The 24818-nt window shown below is 53.7% G+C and overlaps 1 protein-coding gene across 4 annotated transcripts in view; it reads right to left on the bottom strand.

Moving 5' to 3' along the window:
• The window catches only part of KCND3 (potassium voltage-gated channel subfamily D member 3), a 233720-nt gene that overhangs the window by 84314 nt on the left and 124588 nt on the right, over nt 1–24818 (bottom strand).

Below are 24818 nucleotides of genomic sequence, written 5' to 3'. Positions count from 1 at the left end.
TCTGCCTCTGCTTCTTTGCCTCTGTGCAGAAGTGCTGTTGGGGTGATGACACCCTGAGGGCTGGCACATAACACAGCCATTCATTTTATGTTGGCAACAAGTGGGGGCTGGGGGGGTGGTCAGGTTTCGGGCTCTCTGGGGCTTCGGCTCATGCTGGGAGTGACAGTAAAGGTGGCTTCTTCCCCTCTCTCTGCCTTCCTCTGAGAACAGAAGGGGCCTGCACGTGGCAGAGGCTCGGTGGACACATCTCGGGGACAGGAAGGGACAAGATCCAGAGCAGGAGACACAGATGGCAGCACCTGTCAGGATGGGAGGGAGGCCTGCCCTCGCCTCACTGAGCCACTCGACTTGTTAAAACGACCTGTTACACGTGCTGGGAGTGTCAGGAGGGTAAGAAAACGAGGAGAAGGCAGAGTGGACCCAGACTCTGCCTCTGGGTTTCTGGGGTCCCTGTAGGCCTCTCTTGAGTGTGTGCGTGTGGGTGAGGCCCCTCCTTGTTGGTCAACGCCACGTCACGATGACTCTGCTGTCGTCAAATTTTAAAACATCCCTGCTTCTGTGACGCTAGCCATCCACTCCTTTTTTGTGGTCTCTGTCATTTATCAGCTTTCTGCTCCCTCAAAGCCACAGCATTTAATGTCACTCCATGCCAAGCCCCGCCACCCGCGTCTGGTGACCACAGGATCCATTTGGGCCACCCAACAACAGTCCCCCTCCCCAACCTGCTCCTTTGCCATCCCCTGGCTGCCCCAGGACACACGGCTTCTGTTCTGCAGACAGCTTTTTTGCATGCTAGCCCCTCTCACTCCTATCCCTGCACTTCAAACATCAGAACTGGCCTCTGAGGGTCCAGAGAAAAGGGTGCTGGGCAGGCACACGACCCGTAATGTTCTCTGAGTCCCCATTCATCCTCATCTCTCCCCCTCTGTCTCGAGAGAAGGCAGCCCTCCTGGGCCAGGGCTGATCCTCGTGGGCCGCCCTGTGTCTCATCCCCTCCCACCTCCTCCTCCAAGCCCTGGCTCCATGCGCAATGCTGCGATCCACCCCCACCCCCAAGCCCCCCAGGGCCTCTGCTGAGAAACCCTGCAGGTGTCTCCAGCCCTTGAAGAGCAAAGTCTCGACCCGGCCTCTGGCACGTGCAGAACTCACTGCCCTTTCAGCTTCTGGGGCATAATCCTCTCCTGCCTCTGAGGTCACACCTCAGATGGCTCCTAGGCTCCTCTTCTCTACTGAAAACCTCAAGGCGGGCGCTCCCCATCCATCCCCAGTGCCATGTAAATGGTGCCAGCGTTGCAATCATCTGCAAGAACTTCCACAGATGCCAGGTGTGGCATGTCCAGCTCCTTCTCCCGCGTCTCTACTCGCTTTTGACACCTCCAATGCAGCATCTCCCACCCAACTTGCGTCCATCCTGGGTCTCCTGCTGGTCTCCAGCTTCCATTCCAGTTACGGAGCCCAGGACCCAGGCACCATCCCTCACTTGTTATTGCTCCACGTACCTGTGTGTCACCCCTACCCCTGCAGGACACTGGCAACAGCCCTGTGATGTTAGGTCTTACTCACAAAGAAAGACCCAGAGAGATCAAATAATTGACCCAAGGTCATGCTGTTCATAAGCGAGTCACCTAGAATCTGACCCCAGGACACGGAACACAAAGAGCCCATGCTCTTCCCCACACAGCCCACCGCCTCTTGGTACCAACAACCTGTGGATTCCTCCTCCGTAATATGCCTTTAGCATCATGCCCCAGACCCCTGCTTCAACCTCGCCTGCCTGTATCCATTCCTCCCAGGATGCCCGGAGCCTTGAAATGAGAGCCCTTAGCAGGTAAACAAAGGTCCGTTCTCACCTCTGCAGCCTCACTCCTCGCCGTTCCCTGTTACCTGCCGGTACACCAGAATCCTGGTGACTGTACAATTTCTCATCCTCACTGGGAGCACCTGAGAGCAAACAGAGCACTATTTATAATGGAGCTGGGCCGGCAGCAGTAAACTGGGACAGACCTGGGCAAACTAGGATACATGGTCACCCTAACTAGCATGCACTCAGACGGACATACCTGCTGCGCTGCTAACATGCTGTGTTCTTTCACCTCTGGGCCTCTGTACACACAGTTCTCCTTTCTTGCCAGAAAAAGCCCATTTATGCTTTCCCAGGAGCTCTTTCCTGCTGTCACTTGCCCAGGTTATGTAAGGTACCTTTCCTAGGTACGCCCAGGACACTCTGTGCAGGTGCCACAGCCAATGTTACATTGGGGTGGGAGTGGCCCAGGGGACAGAAAGGCAAAGTGCGGAAACACGCGGGCAATGGAGTCAGACCACCCAGCACTGAACCTCCACTTCCCGCAGGCCGAGGTGACACGACAGCCTCTGTGCACCTCTGCTTCCTTACCAGGTCCTCATGAGGGTTCCACAAGGAGGCCACAGTCTACACTGAGTTCACCCGCCTCCTCTGCTGTGGTTTACTGAGCATTTACTGCACGCAGGGCGAGCTCTTCAATGCCCCATCTCACGTCCCGGTGCTCGCACACTTCTGGGAAGTAGCTGTTATTATTGTCATCATCACCTCACCTTTACAATTGGAGAACCGCGAGTCTTAGAGGAGCCACCCGCTGTGGGGGATAAGGCTGGCCAGCAGCTGGAGCCCAGGCTCGGCGGCCTGAACACGAGTGGCCCTCTGTTTCCCTACTGGGTCTCCCTCCCTAGACTGTGAGCCGCCTCAGGGCACAGGTGGCCTCTCAGCCTCCTCATCCTCAGCCCAAGCCCGGTGCCTGGCCCAGTTGTGGCAAATGCTTCCAGGATGAAGGTAGGTGCTGACAAGCTGGCCGCTGGAGAAGGCTGGCTCCCACCCAACCCCGACAAGACGGGTATGGCCAGGAGTGAGAGGCGAGAGGTGGGCGGGGCCCCCTACCAGGCCAGGTGGGGCTCTGGGTGCCTTTCCCTGGGGCTGGGCTTGGCAGCGCAGAGACAGAGCCCAAATACACTTCTGACTTGTCTTGCCTCCCAGAATTCGGATTTTTAAAAATACATTTCCTGGGGAGGAGGGAGGAAAAGAGAGTGAGTATGTGTGTTTTGCTGCAAGTTGGGCTCCCCTAAGCCTCTTATCCAAGACAAAAATAGCTGAAACAAAATAAACCTCCTTCAGCCATTTCCACGTTCTTTTCTGGACTAAAAGAGGCAGGACCGGCAGCAGAGAGGCCAAGGGCCTCAGATGAGCACTCAGATGGTCATTTGACAACCATGAAGATGCATGTGTGTGCACATGTGTGTGTACATGTGTGTAGGCATGTGTATGTGCATGCATGTATATATATATGTGTGTGTGCACTTGTGTACTGTGGGTGTGTGCATGTATGGATGTGCACGCATTAGTGTATTGTGGGTATGTATATGTGTGTATGTATATATGGGTGTATGTATGTACATGTGTATGTGTGTGCATGGACATGTCGATGTGGATGTGTGTGTATTTGTGTGCATGTATATATGTGTTGGTGTGGGTACATGTGCATGTATGTAAATATATGATGGGTGTGTATGCATGTGTGCATATATGTGTGTACATGCATGCATATACGCATGCACACACGCATGAGTGTGCGTATGCATGTGCATCTAGCTGTGTGTGTGCAGATGTGTGTATGCATGTTTGGATGTGTGCATGTATGTGCGTGCATGGGTATATATACATGTGTGTATGTGTTGGTGTGGGTGCATGTGTATGTAAATGTGTGGGAGGGCACACATGTATGTCTCTGTATGTGTATATGTGTGCAGTGTGGGTGTGGGTAGATGTGAATGTGTATGTATGGGTGGATAGGTGTGTATGTGTATATATATGTGTGTGTGTGCGCACATGCACAGAGGGGGTGAACTGGGGGGGGGATCAGCATATCAGTCCCCATTCGTGAGGCTAAGCAGCAGCAAATTAACCAAAAATATTCCTACCAGGCCTCACACTGCTAAAGAGTAAATATAATTATCCTTAATCAATACAGGCCCTTCAGCACTAGCTAATGGCCATCCTGGACTTAATTGTTTGCACACAGCAGCTGGGGAGGGAAGGCGAGGGAACCGAATACCCCAGCTTCCCCCTTGCACGCAGGGACCCCAGAGGGTGAAGGGGAACGCTGGAGGAAAAGCAGGGCAAGGACAAGCTCGTGTTGTCCGCCCCAGGCTGACTGGGCTGGGCCCCGGCTGCTGGACTCACAACCCCTCCTGTACTCGCGGGCCCTGCCCTCCTCTGGGCCCTTCCTCAGGCCACCCGTGAGGAAAAGGTACCCAGGGGGCTAAGTAGCAACTCTGCCGCGTGCCTCCGCACAGCCTTCCAGTGCAGCCTGGGTTTCCTGAGCGCCTGCTGTGTCCTGCACCAAGGGGTGCATGGGGCGCATGCCTGGCTCAAGCTGCACACTCAGCGTGCTCCGGGGACTCAGTCTCCTGGCAGAAGCTTCTCACGGACACAAAGGGACGCTATCCAGGGGCACAGCGGTGTCCATCTGCAACGCAACCCTGACATCGGAGTGCTTGTCTGTGCAGTCTGCCCTGCGCAGGGCTGGGGTTCCTGACGGGGGCCCCCGATCGTCCTCGGAGCACTGTGGTTGTGGGTGGGGGTCTCCCTAGTGTCTTGTATGTTCCAGAAAGCCCAGTGGAAATGGCACAGAGGGAGAGCTCCGAGGGTTTCAGCGGTGCATCGCCTGATGCCCGTCTCCCTTCCTGCCCACCTCCGGGTGTTGCTCTCTGCCCTGCAGTGCCTCCCGGTCTGCACAGCTGCGAAGTTTGGCTCACCTGTGGCACTGTGTAAGCACATGGCCACCCAGGCTCCCCTACCCCGTGGTACGTGCTGGCCTTGCCTTCTCAGCCTTGAGGCCTGGGGTCATCACTTCACCTCTCCTGCTTCCACTCCTGTCTGTAAGAGGTTGGGGAGGGCATGCAGGACAGGGGACAAGGGACATGGGACGTCCTTTCTTCAGCAGCTCCAAAGTGCCCCCCCGGCCCTCCCCTTTCCCGTTTTCCAGTCTCTGGTCTGGCCTCCTCCTGTTCTCTGCAACTCCCCCGTCTTCCAGACAGGGGCACGGGAGGGCAGGCAGCGCACTTGTCTCTGCCTGGCCAGGCACACGCAGCCCTGGAGACTGGCATCATATTGATTGGACCCGAACACTGTCTAGACAGGCAAACCCCTCGAAATGGGCGCTCGTTACCACATCACCCGAAGCTCCTCAATTATTTCCCTTTTCCCTGGCAAGCTGAAGGCAGAGGTCGTGACCTGTTGAGCCATGGCTGTGCCGCAGCACCCAGCACCAGCGCCTGGCCTCTGTGAACCAGTGCTCCCAGACGACCTGGCTGGGGGCCTCTGCCCCAGCCCAGTCTTCTCCCCTTACCCCTGCTGGAGGCCTTCTGCTCCTGCACAAGTCATGGAGCCCCAGCTCTTTGCAGGGGACACCTGTGGCTTCAGTCTTAGCTCAGTGTCCCTGAGCCCCTTCTCCCCTGTGGGCAGTGCTATCTGCAGGAGCAAGCCTGGGCCAAGCTCTGGGAACAGTCCTGCTCTAGAAGGGGGCGGGGAGCAGAGGAAGTCCAAGGGCAGCCACGTAGAGGCTCAGCCCCCAGGCCACTGTGCACAGCCATGTGGGAGCAGGCCCATGGGGCTGCAGAGAAGCAACTTTCCTGAGCCACACAAGATGCCATGGAGCCTGCTCAACCTCCAGCCGCCCTGCTTGCTGGCTCTCCTCAGAGCCTGGTGGCCCATGTGCTGTGTGGACTAACTTCCTCCGTGTCTGGGCTCCACCCCTTGCCCCTCCGTCCCTTCCTTTAGGGACCCACTTCGCTGTCTTGTGCTCAAGGCTCCTTGTTAGAGGAGCCCTGACCTGAGCTGCAGCCTGCTCAGGAGGTTCTTCCATCAGGTCCCCTGCCTGCTTTGGCTTTTGACATTCTAAAGGCGAAGGGGAGGCCCCCTTTTTGCAAGGCAACCCACCCGAGAGGCCCTGTGCGATGGCCATGCCATAGCGTTCCTGCCCACTGCGTCTTAGTGCTTGTTCGTGCCAGGTCCTCCTCTCTGCAAAACTGGAGAACAGTTGATTCTTCTCCAACCAACCCCAAGAACCTGCTCTTCTCTGGCCCAGCCCTAACAGGCCCCGCATAGAATTTCAAATCTCCTGGCCTGCTCCCTGATTAGAGAAGCCCAAATTGCCTGATGCTAAGAATAGCATCATCAGTGACTCAACAGCCTGACAGCGCAGCTCCCCGCCCGGCGTGCTCCCTAGGGAATTCTGGGAAGGATGCAGCAGCATCACCTGTGGCCCCCTGGCAGTGGACCGGCCTCGCCACCCCGTGGAACACACCCGTCATCCACTCTCCTTTCCTTGTCGGAGGAAGAGCAGTCAACATGGGGGTCCATCGCAATCACTCTGGGGAGCTCTGACATCCAGGCCCAGGGGAAACTCCAGGAGGCCTGGCAAAGAGCCCTGTGCTAGGAAGGCCCTCTGACGATTCTCAAAGGGCTGCTTCGCATGGGCTGTCACCCCACCAAGCGACCTTCTCGTGTGTGTCTTCAGCTAACAGGAGGCCCAGGGCCTGGTCCCTGAGTATCTGGAGCCCAGGTGTTGGGAGACTGACCCACAACACTGGTGGGGGCATGGAAGGCTGTCTCCATGTTCCTATGCACCATAGCAGCCAGGCCTGAACTGAGCATGTCAGTCACACACAGGGCAACCCTGTGCAGGTTGAATTCTCCTTCACAGTGAATGGTACCTATGTCTCTCTCCTTTGTGTCAATATTACTGAGCTCCTGTTGCCAAATGTTTCTATCTTTATGCTCATGCCCACTGACCTTGCAATGCTCACCCCTTCCACGTTTCATCTGAAAACCCCCAGCCATCCTTCAAAACCCATTCTGGACATAGCCATCCCTAGGAAGTCTTCCCTGGGCTGCTACTATCCCACTACACATACGTCATTGTTCCTTTCTCGCTGCACCCTAAGAAGGCTCTTCTTGTGTTGGACATACCCCAGTGGTTTGCAATGCATCCTGTCTGTCTCTCCTGTAGACCAGAGCAGCGACTGCATCTAATCATCTTTGTATCTTCTGAGTCCAGCACAGTGCCTGGCATACAAGAGGTGCTCAATAAATGCTTGGGAGTAAATGAGGGCAAGGTAAGTCTTCCTACCTAGAATGCAGGCTCCTTGAGTCTAAGGTACCGTATGTCTTCTAAAAGCCAGCCTGATGCGCAGCACAGCATTACTGCGAGTGAATGAAATGCCATTGCTTCCTCTCTGCCCTAAGCTCATCTGCACTCAGTGGACATCTCAGCAATCATGTCGCTGACTCCTCCTGGCAGATCAAGTCGCTTCCTCCTCTGAGTTCATCTCTCTGCAACCATGCCCACAGTCCAGAATTTATCCGCCTGCATCACGGCCACTGGTGTACGTATCTGTCTTCCCCATGAGAGCGGCGCCTCCCAGGGACCACACCTGCTTCTCATTGTTCTTTGCACTCTCCATCCCAGCACCTAGCAGGGTACCTGGCAAGATCGGGTGCTCAGTGCTTGTGTGTGGAGTGAGTCACCACCAGGACGGAGGCAGTGGCTATGGGACTAACGGTGGCTCCCAGCTGTGGGACCCTGAAGTGAGCCTGATGTGGTTCTAGAGTCTCATGGGAGAGTCTTACCAGAGCCATCACCTGCTTGCTGAGGGCAGCAAAGTGTTAGGGAATCCAATAAGCATGGCCAGCTCCTCGACTGAGCTCCCTATGGCTTCCTCTCGTCCCTGTCCATCAACCTCCCTGGCTGTCTGACCTGCTGGCAGCTTGTGGAGGCCACTGTCGTAGGACCAATGGAGCACTGTCCCGTCTTCTTGGCAGCCTAACCATCCCTGACTCCATATTAACCAGGGACCTGCTATGGCCAAATCCGTCCTCCAGGTGCTGAATGCCCTTTCCTGGCCAGAGAGGCTGAGTGGGCAGTGGCTCTCATGGTTTAAAGGAAGGAGATGGTGGTCGTGGTGGTGGTGCTAGGGGCTGCCTGGACAAGCAAAGCAAGTTCAGGGATGAATTATAGAGGCCAGGAAACAAACTTAGCACCTCCAAGGCAGCAAGGCCTCCGTGGGAGCCTGCTGAGCAACGGGCCATGCAGGCTGGAGGCCCTTCCTGGAGCCAGCAGCCATGCAGCCCGAGCCCCAGCCTGAGCCGCGGCCGCTCAGCCAGCAGTGGGCGTCATTGTCAGAAGGCTGCCCAGGAGGCTTCCAGCCTGGTGCTGGGCTCTGTTGCCAGCACCTCATTGAAGGGGGTGATCATTTTAATAAATACGAATTGTGGGACTCTTGCCTGCGAGCAAAACTGAAATGAAATCCATAATCCACACAGAGGGGAGCGCCGCTGCACTGGGTTAATGACGCACGCACCGAGCACATGGCGGCACCGAGCACCTCCGGACCAATAGGCGAGAGCCTTCCCCGGGATGCAATTAGTTCCTGAGCATGCATAGAGAATGAGCCAGCGCCTCCAAAAGAAAAATGAAATTGCCAAAGCCATAACCTCACGCCCGTGTAATTATAATCACTGATTCACGGCCCTTAGGTTTAAGCAACAGCTACTCATCTGCTCTCCCGCAGGTGGGCTCACCTGGCTGTGCCTGTCTTTCCTGCCTCCTTCTGCCTGGGTTTCCTCCATTTCCCGGTCCCCTGCTCCTCCTTTCCCTTCTGAGCACTGTACTGCTTACCTCTGATCCTCCCAAGTGATCTGATGAGGAGGGCATTATTCTCAGAATAACAGGAACCAGGAGCCTGGCACTTTACCTGTTATCTACCAATCCTCACAGCAATGCCACGAGGTACGTCCTACCTATGAACCCGCTTTTCGGGTGGGGAAATTGAGGCTCAGGAAGTTCAGTAGGCTGTGCAAGGCCGCCCAGAGTCTGACCCAGATCCCCCCCCCCCCCACATTGCACTCATGGCACCTGGAAATGGAACCACTCAGGCAAGTCATTTAATTTTTTATGTTGTTCATCTTCCGTGTCCGGGGAAAGTGCGATAATAAAACCCACCCCCAGGTTGCTCCGATGTGGGGATGAAGTGCAATCATGAACCTGAAAGGGATATGCAGAGGTGCAGCCTCAGTCAAGGTCAGGCAGGTAGAAATGCATAGGGACTGGGAACCACCTGGGGATGATGCTGCTCTCGGCGCCCCGAGCCGACCCTCCCTCCGCTCTGCTCAAACGCCACCTTGCCAAGGCCTTCCCTGACTCCCAGTTCGAGTCACAACGTGCACGCTGGCACACCACAGCATCTTGCCTGCTTTGCTCCCCGTCTCTCCTGGCGCTCATCACCTTCCCCACACCGCCCATGTTACTATGTCTTTATTCCCGTCTCCCCTGCCTCTCACCCGAGTGTCAACACCACGCAGGCAGGGGTGAGTCTTCACTACTGTGTTCCCAGCACTGAGGGCAGTGCCTGGCTCCCACTGGACACTCCATCAATATTCGTTGCACAGAGGCTGGTCTTTGGCACAGCGGTTAAGCTGCCACTGGGGGTGCTAGCATTCCATACTGGAGTGCCTGGGTTCAAGTTCCATCTCCACTTGCAATTCCAGCTTTCTGCACACCCTGGGAGGCAGCAGGTGAGGATTCCAGTACTTGGGTTCCTACCTCCCACATGGGAAACCCAGATGGAGTTCCAGGCTCCTGGCTTTGGCCTGGCCCAGTCCCAGCTATTACTGTCATTTAGGGGAGTGAACTAGCAGATGGAAGATTCTCTCCCTACATCTCTCTGCCTTTAAAATAAAATGAACAAATTTTTGAAAGTGTTGTGTGAACAAACAACTGGTTAACGTCAATAAACGTCAGTTTCCGCACCTGCAAAATGCTACCTTCTTGATTTCTCGTGAGGATGACATGAAATAGCTTCTTAAGTGCTTAAAGTGGCTGGCATTTGGTACTTGCTCCAAACATGATGGTTACGAGAGGGGACTTTGCTTCTGTATCCCCTCCTAACTCCAGGGCTCAGGGCAGTGACTGGCAGAAGGCTGAAGTTCAGTAACTACCTGCTAAGCGCATTGTTTGACAGTTTGGTGAATCTGGAAAGGCACAGAAGACCTGTTACAGCCGGAGACCCCTGATGGTCCTGCCCTTGGGATGGCTTTTAGCCAAGGGCTGCTCACTGCAGGGTAAGCTGCCTTGTTCACCCCGGACCATGCGGTAGCTCAGGCCCTGGGCAGCTGACTATCTGGGAACCTTCTTGGGGGCAGGGAAGCCAGAGGGAACACAGGACGCCCCGTTAAATGCAAATTTCAGATAAACGTGAAGATTTTTGCGACATATGCGTGCAGGTCGAGTATCCCTTTTCTGAATGCATAGGAGCAGAAGTGTTCCAAACGTCAGAGTTCTCTTGATTTTGGAGTAGTAGCACAGACGTCAGCAGCTGAACATCCCTCATCTAAAAATCCCAAATCCAAAACGTTCTGAGCATCAGGCCAGTGTATGTAAAATCTTTCTGTTTTTTTCCCCTCTCTTTCTGTAACTCTGCCTTTCAAATAAATAATCTTAAAAAACAAACCTGGCACCCGAGCTGTGGATGTTTTTGAGGCATGCTGAGACAGTGCAAGCTTTGGGAAGACCCCGTGGGCTGCAAGCACGTCTCCCCTCTGCTATGGCTGGGGGCGCTCAGAGGCAGGGAGACACAGAAGAAGCCAGGGTGTGTGTGAGTGTGTGTATGTGCACGTGTGTATATGTGTGCATGCATGTGTATTTGCACACGTGCATATGTGTGCATGCATGTGTGCACATGTGTATGTGTGTATGAGCACGTGTATATATGTGTGAGTACATGTGTATGTGTGTATATGCATGAGTGTATATGTGTGCATGCATGTGTATTTGCACATGTGTGCATGCATGTGTGTATAAGCATGTGTATGTGTGAGTACATGTGTATGTGTGTATATGCACGAGTGTATATGTGTGCACACATGTATATGTGTGCATGTGTGCTTGTGTAATGCGTGCATGCGCATGTGCATGTGTATATGTGTGTACATATGTATGTGAGTGCATGTGTGTATGTGTGCATGCATGTGTATGTGTATATGTGCACACATGTATATGTGTGTGCATGTGTATGAATGCATGTGCATGCATGTATGTGTGTGAATGTGTGTATGTGCACACGTGTATGTTTGTGTAAGTATATCTTCATGTGTGTACATGTGTATGAATGTGTATGTGTGTATGTGCTCACGTGTATATGTGTGCATGCATGTGTATGTGCACACATGTGTATGCATGTATGTGTGTGAGTGTATGTGCATGTATATGTGTGCACGTATGTGCACGTGCATATGTATATGTATGTGTATATGTGTGTTCATGTGATGTGCATGTTTGTATATGTGTGCATGTGTATATGTTTGCATGCATGTATGTGGGTGTATGTGTATGTGTGTATATGTGTGCATGCATGTGTATGTGTGTATGTGTTTGTGCATGTGTGTATGCACATACATGTATATGTATGCACGTATGTGCACGTGCATATGTATATGTATGCGTGTATATGTGTTCATGTGATGTGCATGTTTGTATATATGTGCATGTGTATATGTTTGCATGCATGTATATGGGTGTATGTGTGTATATGTGTGCATGCATGTGTATGTGTGTATGTGTGTGTGCACGTGCATATGTATATGTATGCATGTATATGTGTGTTCATGTGATGTGCGTGTTTGTATATGTGTGCATGTGTATATGTTTGCATACATGTATGTGGGTGTATGTGTATGTGTGCGTGCATGTGTATGTGTGTATGTGTATGTGCACGTGCATATGTATATGTATGTTCATGTGATGTGCATGTTTGTATATGTGTGCATGTGTGCATGCATGTATATGTATGTGTGTATATGTGTGCATGCATGTGTATGTGCATGCGTGCATGCGTGTATGGGTGGACTGTTCCTTGTCCAGTGCAGTGGTCATGGGGCACAGAAAGGCTGACACTGGATGAGATGCTGGTTGTCTGGGGAGTGGGTGGAAAAGGGTGAGAGTTCAGAGCATCAGACATCCCAGCCCTCAGTGGCTGTTACTAAAACACCTCCCACACTTGCAAATGCCTCATCCTTAATCTCAGGGTGGGTGTCCTTTCCATTTGAGAGATGAACAGATTAAGGCCTTAAATTACCAAAAGCACTGCCTGTCTTACCAGCTGGTTAGCTGTGGAGCTGGGGCTCGAAGCCTGGCCTGCTGCTTCAGGATTCCCACTTGACGGGCGTGAGCCTCAGCCCTACTGCCTAGCCTTTGTCACTGGTGACCTGCGAAGCACCTGGAGAATCCCACTAACAGTCCTCGGGGCCTCACCGCCCCTGGCACGGGGTGGCAGGCAGAGTGGGCGCCGGTACCTCTGTGGCTCGGCCAGTGCTGCTGCACCTGTGCTCACTAGCTGACCCCAGTCCCCACCCCCGGCCTGGCAGGCCGCTCTCACCACCTCTGGGGGCTACTGTGAGAAGCTGGGATCCTTGCGCACATGGGGGAAGACAGGCTGAGGTCCAAACCTGACTGAGACATCAGAAGCAGGGATGAAGTCCAGCAGCCTCCAGGCCTTCCCAGAATTAATCCCCCCATCTCTCTCTCTCTCTCTCTCTCTCTCTCTCTCTCTCTCTCACACACACACACACACACACACACACACACAATCTTCCATCTGCTGGCTCATTTCCCAGATGTCGGCTGAGTCAGGCTGAAGCCAGGAGCCTGGAACCCAATTCAGGTCTCCCAAGTCCTTGATTCATCACCTGCTGTCTCCCAGGATGTGCAGTAGTACTCAGGGAGCTGGATCAGAAGTGGAGCCGGGGGCCGGCGCTGTGGGGTAGCGGGTGAGGCTGCTGCCTGCAGTACCGGCATTCCATATGGCTGTTCCACTTCTGATCCAGCTCTCTGCTATGGCCTGGGAAAGCACTAGAAGATGGCCCAAGTCCTTGGGCCACTGTGGCCTTGTGGGAAGACCCAGAGGAGGCTCCTGACTCCTAGCTTTGGATCTGCGCAGCTCCAGCCATTGTGGCCAACTGGGGAGTGAAATGGAGCTAGGACTTGAACCCAGGCCCTCCCAATGGGATGTGGAGTCCCCAGGCCAGCAGCTTAACCCACTGTACCACAAGGCCCACCCCCCTCCTGATTATTAGAGTTCTTGGTGCCTGATATCCAAAGCTTAACTCTCTCACTGCCTCCAGGGGCCAGGGGGGCATGGCCCAGCCAGTGAACCCAGGGGACTCTAGTCACCAGCCTATAATCAATTCCCAAACCTTGGTGACATCTTGATGGTCCTTGTGTGTGTGCCCTATGCAAATGACCACTTCCCTGGCTGGTGTGGGGTCTTTGGAGCCTTCTTCCAGACCACTGGAATTTGGGACGTTTAGAAGTGCACATCCCTGTGGAACAGGACACAGTGTACTTGCAGCCATGAGAGCTGGGGGAGGCCCAGGACCTTTCCTCTAGTCCGTGCTGCAGCCCTCAACTCCAGACAGATGGCACACTCCAAGCAGGGCGACAGGGCTCCAAATAGGCCACCTGCAGGAACCACAAGGGGCAGAGGGTCCACCAGAGCCAAAGCGGTGGGTGGCGGCAGCCAAGCCCAGGACAAGAGACTCAGGTAGAAGGGGCCCCTGGAGGGGAGCCACGGCCTTCAGCTGTGGGACAGAGCCAGGTCCAGGTGACCCCCAGGGCGGCAGCCCAGGGAACACCCTGACCTCACACTCCTGCCTCTCCCCCTCCCCCCACGCCCTTGAACACAAGCAGAAGCCAGGCAGGGAAGGGAGGCCCTCTGGCTCCTCCTCTCCGAACCCTCCCTGGTGGATAACAAGGGATCCTTCCTGTGCTCTGCACCTGCCTCAGGAGAGAGAGTTGCAGGGGTTTCTGCTTTCCCTGGGAGTCTGGGAGCCACGGGTGTGGGTACCTGCCTGGAGGAGCTCCGGAAAAGGAGCACAACTTGGTCTCGGGAGCCTTGGGACTTTGCCCTGTGTGTGTGACCTGGGCGGAGCTGCTCACCCTCTTAGACTCAGCGTTCTTATCTCTGAAGTGGCACTGCTGGGGACAGGGCTGTGGTTAAGTGAGTTAAGCCTGCACCTGCAGTGCTGGCATCCCACATGGGTGCTGGTTCGAGTCCTGGCTGCTCCATTTCTGATCCAGCTCCCCGCTAATGGTCTGAGAAAGCAGCAGAACATGGCCCAAGTGCTTGAGCCACTGCACCCACACAGGAGATTCCGAAGAAGCTCCTGGCTCCTGGCTTCAGATCTGCCCAGCTCTGGCAGTTGCAGCCATTTGTGGGGTGAACCAGCTGATGGAAGACCTCTCTTTCTCTCCCTCTCTCTGTAGCTGCCTCTTAATAAAAATAACTAAATCTTAAAAAAATAAAGTGGCAATGCTGATACTGACCACTCCGGGGCTACTATCAGTGACCGCTCGCAGCACAGGGCAGGGTGCACAGGAGGTGTACAACAACCACCACCTGTCTGCTGACTTCAGCTTCTCTTCCTGTCTCAGGCTTGCTGCTTGCTTGCTGCCTGCTGTCTCTCTGCTTCCCTGAGGGTTCCAGCACCTCTGCCCAGCCTGGGGCAGCTCCAGGAAGACAGCTGCCAGCCCCACCTGCCAAGGGTGACACTTGCCAGCACTGAGCCTTCCCAGTATGTGGCCAGTTTTGCTTCTGTCACTGGCTCCATGCCCCCAGGTGACTGCATTGCTGGGTGCCAAGGCGGCAGCAAGGGGCTGGGGGCCAGACTGGGGAGGAAGAGGGAAAACTGGGGAGGTGGGGTGCACCCACCTGGGGGGCCATGCTCCCCCAACCCCACTGCAAGCAGCTGAGCATGGCAGGAAGAGAAAGGAGGGCCCTTCCTGGCTGGGGGACGCCAGCAGCTGCCTGTCCAGGTCGGGAACTGGAGCACAGTGCAGGCAGTCAGGAGGGAGGGGGGGCACCTCATGCTCATTGATGTCCCCCTGACACGCTGTCTTCTTGTGCTCACAGTCCCTGGGGGCACTTTGTGGCTGCTCCTCCTCCTGTAACTTTCTCTGCCTCCACCCAGCTCCTGGGGATGCCTTCTCACATGCACTCATTTGCAAATCACCAAGGCACATCCATAGAAGGTCTTACAGGTTACAAAGCACTTCACACATCCATTGCTTTGAGGGGGGGGAGATCTGCCAGCAATGCTGTTCAGTTCCCAGGATTGGGAGCCCCATGTTACAGATGCTGCCAGCTCCACAGCCCTCCAAGCGGGGGCAGCTTAGGGTGGGGGGCATCCCTGGGTGGTACTCATGGCTTTATGGCTCAGGGGGAGCTGGCACCTCTCATGGGAAGAATAGGTTGGGTGCTGTTGCCTCCACTGCACATCAACGCCTGTGACAACTGCCCAGCCTGGGCCCTCAAAGAGCTCCCATCAGCTTCTCTCTGCTCCTGCTGCAGGCACCAGGGCACTCCCAGACAAGGCCCCTTCCTTGTTGGGGGGCCTCCCTTGGCTACAGGAGAATCCACCTGGCCACAAGTGCCACAGGGAAGCTTTCTTGGATCACCTTTTTTCTTTTTATTTGAAAGGCAGCATTACAGAGAGCCAGGAGGGAGAGACACAGAGAGAGGTTTCCTATCCGCTGGTTCATTCCCCAAATGGCCACAATGGCTGTGGCTAGGCCAGGCTGAAGCCAGGAGCTTCCTCTACGTCTCTCATGTGGGTGCAGGGGCCCAAGTACTTGGGCCATCCTCTGCTGCTTTCCCAGGTAAATTAGCAGGGAGCTGGATCAGAAGTGGAGCTGGGATTTATACATGATGTTGGAGCCACAGCACCAGCCCCTCAGATCACCCTTTCTAAAGAGGTCACCCCTTCCCCTCCATGACTGTGTCTAGGATTCTCTTAGCAGCACGTAGGAAGCCTGGTAATATATGATTTCCTTCCTGCCTGCCTGCCCCTCCTACAAGAACACAAGTCCCATGAGGGGAGGGCACCCAATGGCTGAATGTGCCTCAGGAAACATCCCTGGCCTTTGGGCAGGTCCAGCTCCTACTGGATAAGCTCCTACTCTGGACCGGGTACTTTTTCTGGGGTTGTTTCCAATAACCTTCTGATCCTTACAATGCTGCTGCGAGTAGTGCCTGGCACACCTGTTTTGGAGATTAGGAAGCCGAAGCTCACAGAGTTCCAAGATGTGTCCAGGGCTGGTGGCTGCCACAATCCACAGCTCTGCCAGCGGCGGCTTCACACACATGCCTGTGCCTGGAGCGGCCGAGGTCTCCGCCCTCCCTGCCTGGAGCCACCCCAGGGAACAGCAGTCCACTGCTGGAGTATGTCCAGACCCCGTCTAAACCCTGTGTGCCCCGCCTTCTCTTAGATCTCCCACCATCGTCTCTCAGGGGCTGCCTTCTCTCGATGGCTCTATCTTTTTCCCTGTACAATGGGAGAAGTCCAAGCAAGCCTGGGCCACATGCCCTTGAAAGGCCCCCATGTGGGCCCCCTGCTGTCCCCTTTCCAGGGCTGCAGGGCACTGTTTGGGGGCCCTTTGTTTTCACAGCAGCCTCCATCTGTAAAAAGTTATTAGAACCCGACGTCACAGCTGCACCGGTAACAAGACAAAACCATTCCAACGTGGATACATCATCATATATTCTTGTTACATTCAGTTTTCCTTCTGATTTAAAAATATTACAACATTCTCAGGGGCCCCTAAAAGCCCTGTGAGCCCTGAGCACTGTCTTCTATGCCTGGTGGACAGGTTGGCTCCGCTGGTCCCAGCACAGACAGTGTCATACCCTAGGTGAGCCCTCCGGCTGGGGCACCAGTCTCCACCACAGGGGCTCCCATGACCTGGCTCCCCATGGCTTACTCCTTTCCTCTCCTAGACACCCCTTACTGGTCCTTGGGCCAACGACAATGCCCCTGCCTCAGGACACTTGCATGGGCTCCTCCTGCTGCCTGCCATAAACACTTGGCTAACTTCATTCAGATCTTCGCTCAAACGTACTTGGTCAGTGTCACTTTCTGTGTGACCACCAGGGCAGAGGCTTTCTCACTGGCTTCTCTCCCTCCCTCCTACTGAGATCTGGTCCCTTCTCCCCACAGCAGCCAGAGTGACCTTTCAAAAAGCAAATCTGATCGCGCCTGTCTCCAATTGAAAAATGTTTCTCCATCCCCAATGCTCTCACAGGAGAGCAAAACTCCCCAGCAGGACCCAAGGCCTGGAGGGTGCAGGTGGTACTTCAGGCTCCGGCTGGGAGCCTGCTCTGGTGGTGAGCTGTGTTGCTGACCCTTTGGAAGTCCATCTTCTCCCGGCTGTCCCAGGGCATGGCCTGCACCAGCCGCCTCGTGAGCAGCTCTCTAGGCCATCCAAGCCTTGGCACCTCCTCCTCCAGGGAGGGGAGAGATCTCAGCGAGCCAGGCAGGGCTGGGATTGGCAGCAAGGCAAGGAGGGGGTGGCTGGGGTGACTCGGCTCGGCGCCACAAGGCTGGAGCTTCCCTCTGTCCCTGAGCCTGGCTCCAAGTGCTAGGGAGACCCTGACGGATGTTGGGCCCAGCCAGCAAGGGAAGTGGTGCCAGGAAGCTGCCTGGAATCCTTGCCTTCTTTTCCCTCGGGCGCTGCCTGAGCCTGGACGGGGCCCTCCAGAAGCCTGAGTTGGTGGGATTTGGAGGATCCAGTAGGAAGTACTTCCTTGTGCCTACCCTGCTCCAACTTCACTCCTTGTGGAAAAGGAGAGCCAGGGTGGCCTGCCCCACCCTGACCCTCGTTTCTACTGGAATAAAAAAATGAAGATGCATCAGCATCGTGTGGCAGCCGCTGTCCTGAGTGCTCTCCACATGTCGTCACTTTTTCCTCGCCATGGCCGCGGGGCTGGGTGCTGCTTGATGCGGTGCGAGTCTGCAGCTTCTGTCTCCTGTACATCCCACTGATGATGTCAGGAGGCCAGATGACTGCAAAGGCACCCTCTGACACACACACACACAGCTGAAGCCGACACACGTTCCTCCGTCTTTGGCTCCAGCAACAAGCTGAGCAGTGCCTTGCGGTGACTAAATTAATTCACTGAGCATCTACTTAGTGCCACTGCTCTAAGAGACCATGTACACACCTTGTCTCATTTAAGTCCCACAAAACTCCTGCAAATTCCACTGAGCAGAGAAGGAAACAGTGACTCAATGAGCCTAAGTGGTTTAACCACAGCTACACAAATAAAAAGAGCTGAGGCTGGGATGTGGTCCCAGGTCAGGAGCTTGACTAGGTGCACGCCAGGTGGCTGGTGGTGCTACCTGGCATGACAACACCAACGCCATGCCCACAGCCCCCAGGGGAGAGGTATCCTGGGAGCAGGAGAGGAGTGGAGCCTGGCTACTGCTCTGGGACTTCCCCACCCCCACCGGCCTCGCTTGGGAGTTATCCCTGTCCACGCTGCTAATGCATGACCTGCGCCCCAGCTTCTTCCTCAGCCACATCCATCCGTGAGCTGTGGCTGTGAAATCGTAGTGACAGACCCGGTCTCGTTGCCAGGCTCAGCCTGTGATTATGTTTGCCTTGCACGGAGATGACCCCAGTCCTGTCCTTGCACCATGACAAGCGAGCTCTCCTCTATCAACCAGGTAGCTCCTGACACACCATCTCCTCCATTAAGCCCTCCTGGATTGACCAAATGTCAGCTGTCGGCGGATCAGTTTCTCCCATCCAGAGAGAGAAAGCTTTGAGCCCAGATCCGTCAGTGCCTGTCCCTGTCCTATAGGATTACTGATGCGACATTGCTGTGAAGATTCAGCTCCCAGCAGGGAAGCCCCCAGTAGGTTCAAGGGGAAGCCTTCTCTTGAGCAGGAGCTGTGTGCCAGAGCCCATCTCCCTAGCTTCCACTCCCAAAGCGCTCACAGGACAGACCCACCGGCTCTTAGGAGGTGGCTCGCGGAGAGCCACGGGCCAGAACAAGCAGGGGGGTGGCCCAGAGAGCTGGGGGAGGGGTAGATGGCAAGGGTGCATTTCCAGGGGAGGCCCTGCGAGAATGAGCAGCCCTGGCTGGCCCATAGGAAGCCGAGCCTCTTCTTGGGTCTCAGCAAAGATGGACTCTGACCCCAGGCTCAGAGATGTGGGCACCCAGAGGCTCTGTGTGCTTTGATCTGGGGATCCTTCCAGATGTCAGCTGCATAGCTCCCTCGCCTCCCTCTGTTCCCCCAGCCCAGTCCCAGGGACTTGGAGCAATAAGGGTTTTGCCATCGCTTTAAAAGCCTTCTCCACTTGCAGAGAAGAAAACTGGAGATGCAAGACTTGGCCTCAGTTCACTGCAGGGCTCTGCTCCATGTGTGGTGCTCCTGGCGGGGAGCCGGAGGCGGGGTGAGGGGGCGCCAGGAGGGGACAGGATGTGTTCTGGTCCCTCCCTCGTCCTTGCCTTCCCCAGGACTCTGAGGCCTGAGGCGGCAGCGCAGGGATGGGGAGGCAGGGAGCGCTCTGCGGGAAGGGGGGTCCTGCAGGGCCAGGGCAGACACCAGTGACAAGAGCAATTTATTTCCCAGGCACAGATTAGACGGCAACCGAGAAATTCTTCCTCACGCCATCCATCAGGGGGCCGCCTCCAGCAGCCTCCGTGGGGCCAGGGAATTCGTCTGGATGGCACTGCTCTGCCACTTCCCTCGGGGCCCTCCTCGGGCTTCAGTCATGCCAGAGACACCCAGACCTGTAGAAGGAACGCCACCCAAAGCGATCCACAGAGCTGCAACCCCTTCTCTTCCCCTGGGCTGCACAGACTCCCTGGAGGAGAGAGTGCATCTGCTCACAGCGGCAGAAGCCGGGCCTTCCCAAGTGCCTGGCGATGGCTGGGAAGGGAGTGGCACCTGCAGACTCTGTCCAGATAGCCGGGGTCACTGGGAGTGTCCCACCTGTTTTGACAAGAAGGTGTTGGTTACAAGCACAATATTAGCTGAAGAGGCTGACAAACTTCTCCTACAAAGGGCCAGAGTACACTGTATAGGCCTGCAGGACACTACTCAGCTCTGCCGTGGTAGAGCAAAGACAGCCATGTGTAATAAATGAATGGGCACAGCCATGTTCCAATAAAACTTTATTTACAAAAAAACCAAAAACCCATAACAGGTGAATGGTCCAGAGGCTGAATGCTAATGACCCAACATCCTTGGGAATTTGGAGGCCATTCACCCGCTTCACCAGATTTATCAGTTAATAATAATAATGGTAATTCTGCAATGGGGCCATCAGAGTCTACCCTAAAGCCAGCATGGTGAGTCTGTCAGTTTTATGGTTGAGCCTCAGAAACCAAGAGACCTGCTCTTTCGTGGGTCTAGAGCCATTGGTTCTCACAACATCCTCGGTCAGGAGTGGACAGAAGTACGTGGGAGCTCAGAATGTAGGCTCTGCCATCACACACACGCAAGGACACTTGAAGAAATTCCCGAGAAATGAAGTTACAAAGTAAGTTTATTTTCGTGCAAAAACAATCTTGAAATCAATGTGTGTGAGTGATCTTAAAAAGATTCATGGAAAATGTATAACAAGAAAAAACCATGCATGGATGTCAAAATTTTTTGCACCAAAATAAACTTACTTTTTAATTCAATTTTTTCATGAACTCTTTGAAGAACCCTAGTATTATCTGAGTCTGATCTTTCCTTACTCTACTGCTTACCAGCTCAGTGCCTGGCCTCCCTTGTTTCAGTTTTCTCATCTGTATAATGGGAACGATAACAGTTTACTTGTACAGGGTTACCATGGAACTGAATTTGAGTTATTAGAAGTGAAGCATTTGGCAGGGTGCCTGGTGCGTGCTCAGTACTCACACCCAGCCACAGCCAGACCTCAGTGAACCTTCAGTAAACACTGACCTTGCTGGCTGACCTTGGGTGATGTCAGACATTGGGGTGAGAGGTCATTCTACTCTGACCAGATGGGCAGCAGGTGGGCCATTCCCATGTAGGCACCTTGGCTGTGGCTTTTGTGATTTTTCCTTTACCTATGCCCACTTTGATTGCAATAGGAACTGAACTAATTACAGCAAACAGATAAGACAAGGAGGATGGATTGACTGAGTTTTTATAATGGGCTGGGCAGGGCTAAGGGCTCTGGATATTTTATTTCATAAAATCATACAACAATCCTGCAAAGCAGATCTTCTTATTCTCATTCTCATTTTGTGGCCAAAGAAATTTAAGTCTGAGAGGTTATATGACATGTTCAAGGTCATCCAGATTGCCCAGTGGCAAGTTCATTCTTTCATCAAATATTTTCCTTTTCACCAATTATGTGTCAGAAATTAACTATCCTACATGTTTATGAAGCAGCAAGAGAAGACCAGCTCACGGTCTAGGCGATCTACATGGGGGCCATGAGAATGTAAACAACCATTAAGGCACAGTTACAATGGAAAGTTTGGGGAAGCAGGAAGGAGGAGACACTTAGTCTGAGTCTTGAGGATGCCTGAGTCTACTGGGAGAACACGGGAGTGATGAGAAGGCAGTCCAAGGAGAAGCAGCATCACAAGCAGACACGCAGAGGCATTAAGTAACACCATGCTTTCCAAAACAGTCATCCATTCGCTCTGGGAGGGTTGCCAGGACAAGCAGAGGGCAGTGAGGGTGCAGAGGCAGGTCCAGGGGGCCCTTCACGGCCACGATGAAGGCTTTGATCCTCCAGGTGCCAGGGAGACATTCAGAGGCTATAAACTGGGTAGCAAGAGAACCGAGTGTGTTTTAGAAATTGGAAATGGGGTCTGGACTGGAAGGGGAGTGAGGCAGGCTGCAGGGGGACTGCCTGAAAGGCAGTGGAGACACCCAGGGCAGGAAGTGGCAGGATACCGAGGAGCAGGCTGGTCTGCCAGGTGCTGTTTACCTGGTGACGACTGCCACCCAGGGTGATGGAGAGAGGAAAGGATGGAGCCCAGGATGGCTTGGGGCTTGCCGTGGGTGATGAGAAACCCAGGGCAGCTTGGAATGCCACGGGGAGTGGAGGGGGAGGGGAGCAGGGGTATACCCAGTGAGTCTGGCCTTGGGCTGCTGGGGATGGCTGGGAAGAGGGGTGGGGTGGGGAGAGGACACGCTTTCTCTCACCTGCTGTGTATCCCCAGGCACAACTGAGAAACGGCCTACCCATCAGACCTGGGGCACCAACTTTGGGGGGACCATGACAGGGCCACTGTCTGCTCTGCATTTGCTTTAGGGGAGGGACCAAGGAGAAGACCATGGATGAGAATTTCCTCTTCTCAGGAACCTAAGTTTGGTGTGAACCACTTTCAGATTCATTTTTTTAAAACAAATTTCAGTACAATGTAAATCCTGTTAATTATGCTGGCTTTTTGAAGGCTGCAGGGATGAAGATGATGAACAAAAAAAGGACTTCCTTGGACCCAGCCTTCCTTTCATGTCGCTTGAAAATATTTCCCAACCGTCCCCATCCCCTCCAGATCCCAATCATCCTTTGCCCTTTGCTAGGACATTTCTTGGGACCATAGCAGGCATCACCAGAGGAGCTGCTGATGCAGCAAAATCAAGCAGTTACCCAAACTATGCTCTTCCTAGCCTTGCCCTCATAGAAGGGCACATCAGGACTTTGCAAGGCACAAAGGATAGCATTTGTGTGTATGTGTGTGTGTGTGTGTGTGTGTGTGTTGTGTCCATGCCATGTGTGTGGTGGGGGGAGGAAAGGGAGAGAAGACATAGATGAAAAGCCAGTTTCATAGCAACAGAGACAATGCTCACATACAAGGGAGGCATGGAAAAAGATGGGAAACAGTGAACGGGAAACAGACATGGGGCAAAGGTGGTAGGAGAAGCCAAGGACTAGGAACAGCCAGGAATTCAACAACCCAGTGCCCAGTTAGCCTGAAAGTGTCCTTGGCCATGGTGCTGAACTCTAAGGGCGAGGTGTGTGAGCCCACCATGGCTTTAGATGGTTACATTCTCCAGGTTCTGCAGCACGGCTGTTGCATATCCACTGTAAGCCCGGTACTGAACTACCTGCTTGCACACATATTGTCTTCTTTAATCATGCAATAACTTCCTAACATAATAATCAAGGAATTGCCAGAGGTCTTAGGTTCATTACCCACACCAAGTTGTAGTAGGGGTAGGCCCTGACTGAAGACACTTTATTTTATGAAGATCTTTTAAAGAGCAAGGGCAGAGAGGAGAGAGCTGGCCCCTGGTTACGCTGAGATGATAACAGAGGAGTCACGGCTACAGAGTGAGCCAGCGTGGATCTTGTCAGGAATGTGCACCACCCAGTAACCCCATCCATTCCAATTACGCTGCTCTTGCTCAAAAACAGTTTTGGAGTCCTCTTTTGGTGTTCCCCTAAAGACATTTACTTACATATTTTTCAATCGTGAACATTTTTTCATTTCGTGGGCACAAACTTTTTTAAATAAAATATTTCTGACCAGTTTTAGATTTTTTAAAAATAGACATTTTTAGAGCACTTTTAGGTTCCCAGCAAAACTTAGACACAGTCTTATTTTCCTGTCCTTGTTTCTCTGATTGGGTTTGTTTCTTTAAACACATCCATACACACACACACACACACACACACCCCTCAGCTGAGAAGCTGAGCAATGCTATTTTTGGTCAAAACCAAGGTATGACTGTTATGTGTTAAGGCTGACTATCCTATTTGATTCCTAAATCGACTCTAATGGCCATTTTCAGAGAGGCATCCCACAACCAATCAGCAATGCTAGCACCATTGGATTAAATACGCAGCCTCCCAGGGAAGTCCTTGGAAGTACACTGCAATCTTTTAAGTGCAAGCAATGGAAAGAATCCTGCATATGCTAATTTAAAAAAATGGCATTGCTTCAAAGCCCTGGTTTTGCTGCTCAGTCACCTCTATGACCTTGGCCAAATTACCTAACTTTTCTGTGCCTCTGTTCCTTCATCTGCAGAAACAGGATAACAATCGTCGCTAATGAGGTGACAGAAATCAAATGTGCTCAGAACAATGCATAGCCCATCGGAGGCCCTCAGCTGATGGTCACTTGCATTGCTCATGCTATACACACTCTTGCCCTTCATCTTTGAGGCACAGCCCTGGGTGGGAAATCAAGATGGTTAAGGCCTGACATCAGACAGGTGCTCATCAGATAGGTGTTGACCCAAACAGAATAAAACATGGTTCTTTTAGGAGCTGGAGGCCTTGCACTAGGATTTACTGAAAATGGGTTGATTCCCAAGACCAATACATTTTGGATATTTTCTGTTATGCGGATGGAGTACCCCAGGGTCTGTCTGGGTGAGGCTGGAAGGAAACACCTGCCTGAGGATCCTGTTGGGGCTCCTCTTTGCCATCCAAGAACACTTCTCACTGCTCTGGCCCTGCAGTGGGGGCGAGGTAGGGTTGGGTTCTGAGTTTGTCTGCCCACACTGGAGAGTAGATCTTGCTGAAGTGTTTATTTATGAGACTTCATGCCCCCTCTCCAAGAGTGGATTTGCCAGTTAGGGTATAGCAGGCACCTTGACAGACGTGAACAGGAGAAGGATCTCTGGAGAAACTCGTGTGGGCACAGAGAGGACACCAGCACTGTGTACGGCACAGTAGTGCTTTAGTTGGGTAAGAGCACAGGCCAGGGTGTCACACAGACCTCCACACACTCAGACTGGGTGATCTGGAGGAAGCTGCCAGGACCGCAGCACCTCCTCTGCCAAAGGGCGATAATCCTAGCATCGACCTCTTAGGGCTGCTGTGAGAGTTCAGTGACGTAAGCCCCACACAGCACTTAAGAGTACCCAGCACACCCTGCGCTTGTACCTGGTCGACACTGTGATATTAAGCTGTGGGCTACAGAAATCGCTAGCGTTTATTAGGCACTTAGTGTATACTAGATATCTTGAC

Source organism: Oryctolagus cuniculus, chromosome 7 (genome assembly GCF_964237555.1).
Source record: "Oryctolagus cuniculus chromosome 7, mOryCun1.1, whole genome shotgun sequence".
NCBI classification, from domain to species: Eukaryota; Metazoa; Chordata; class Mammalia; order Lagomorpha; family Leporidae; genus Oryctolagus; species Oryctolagus cuniculus.
Note: the sequence above shows the minus strand (reverse complement) of the source record. Positions and strands in the feature narration are given on the sequence as shown.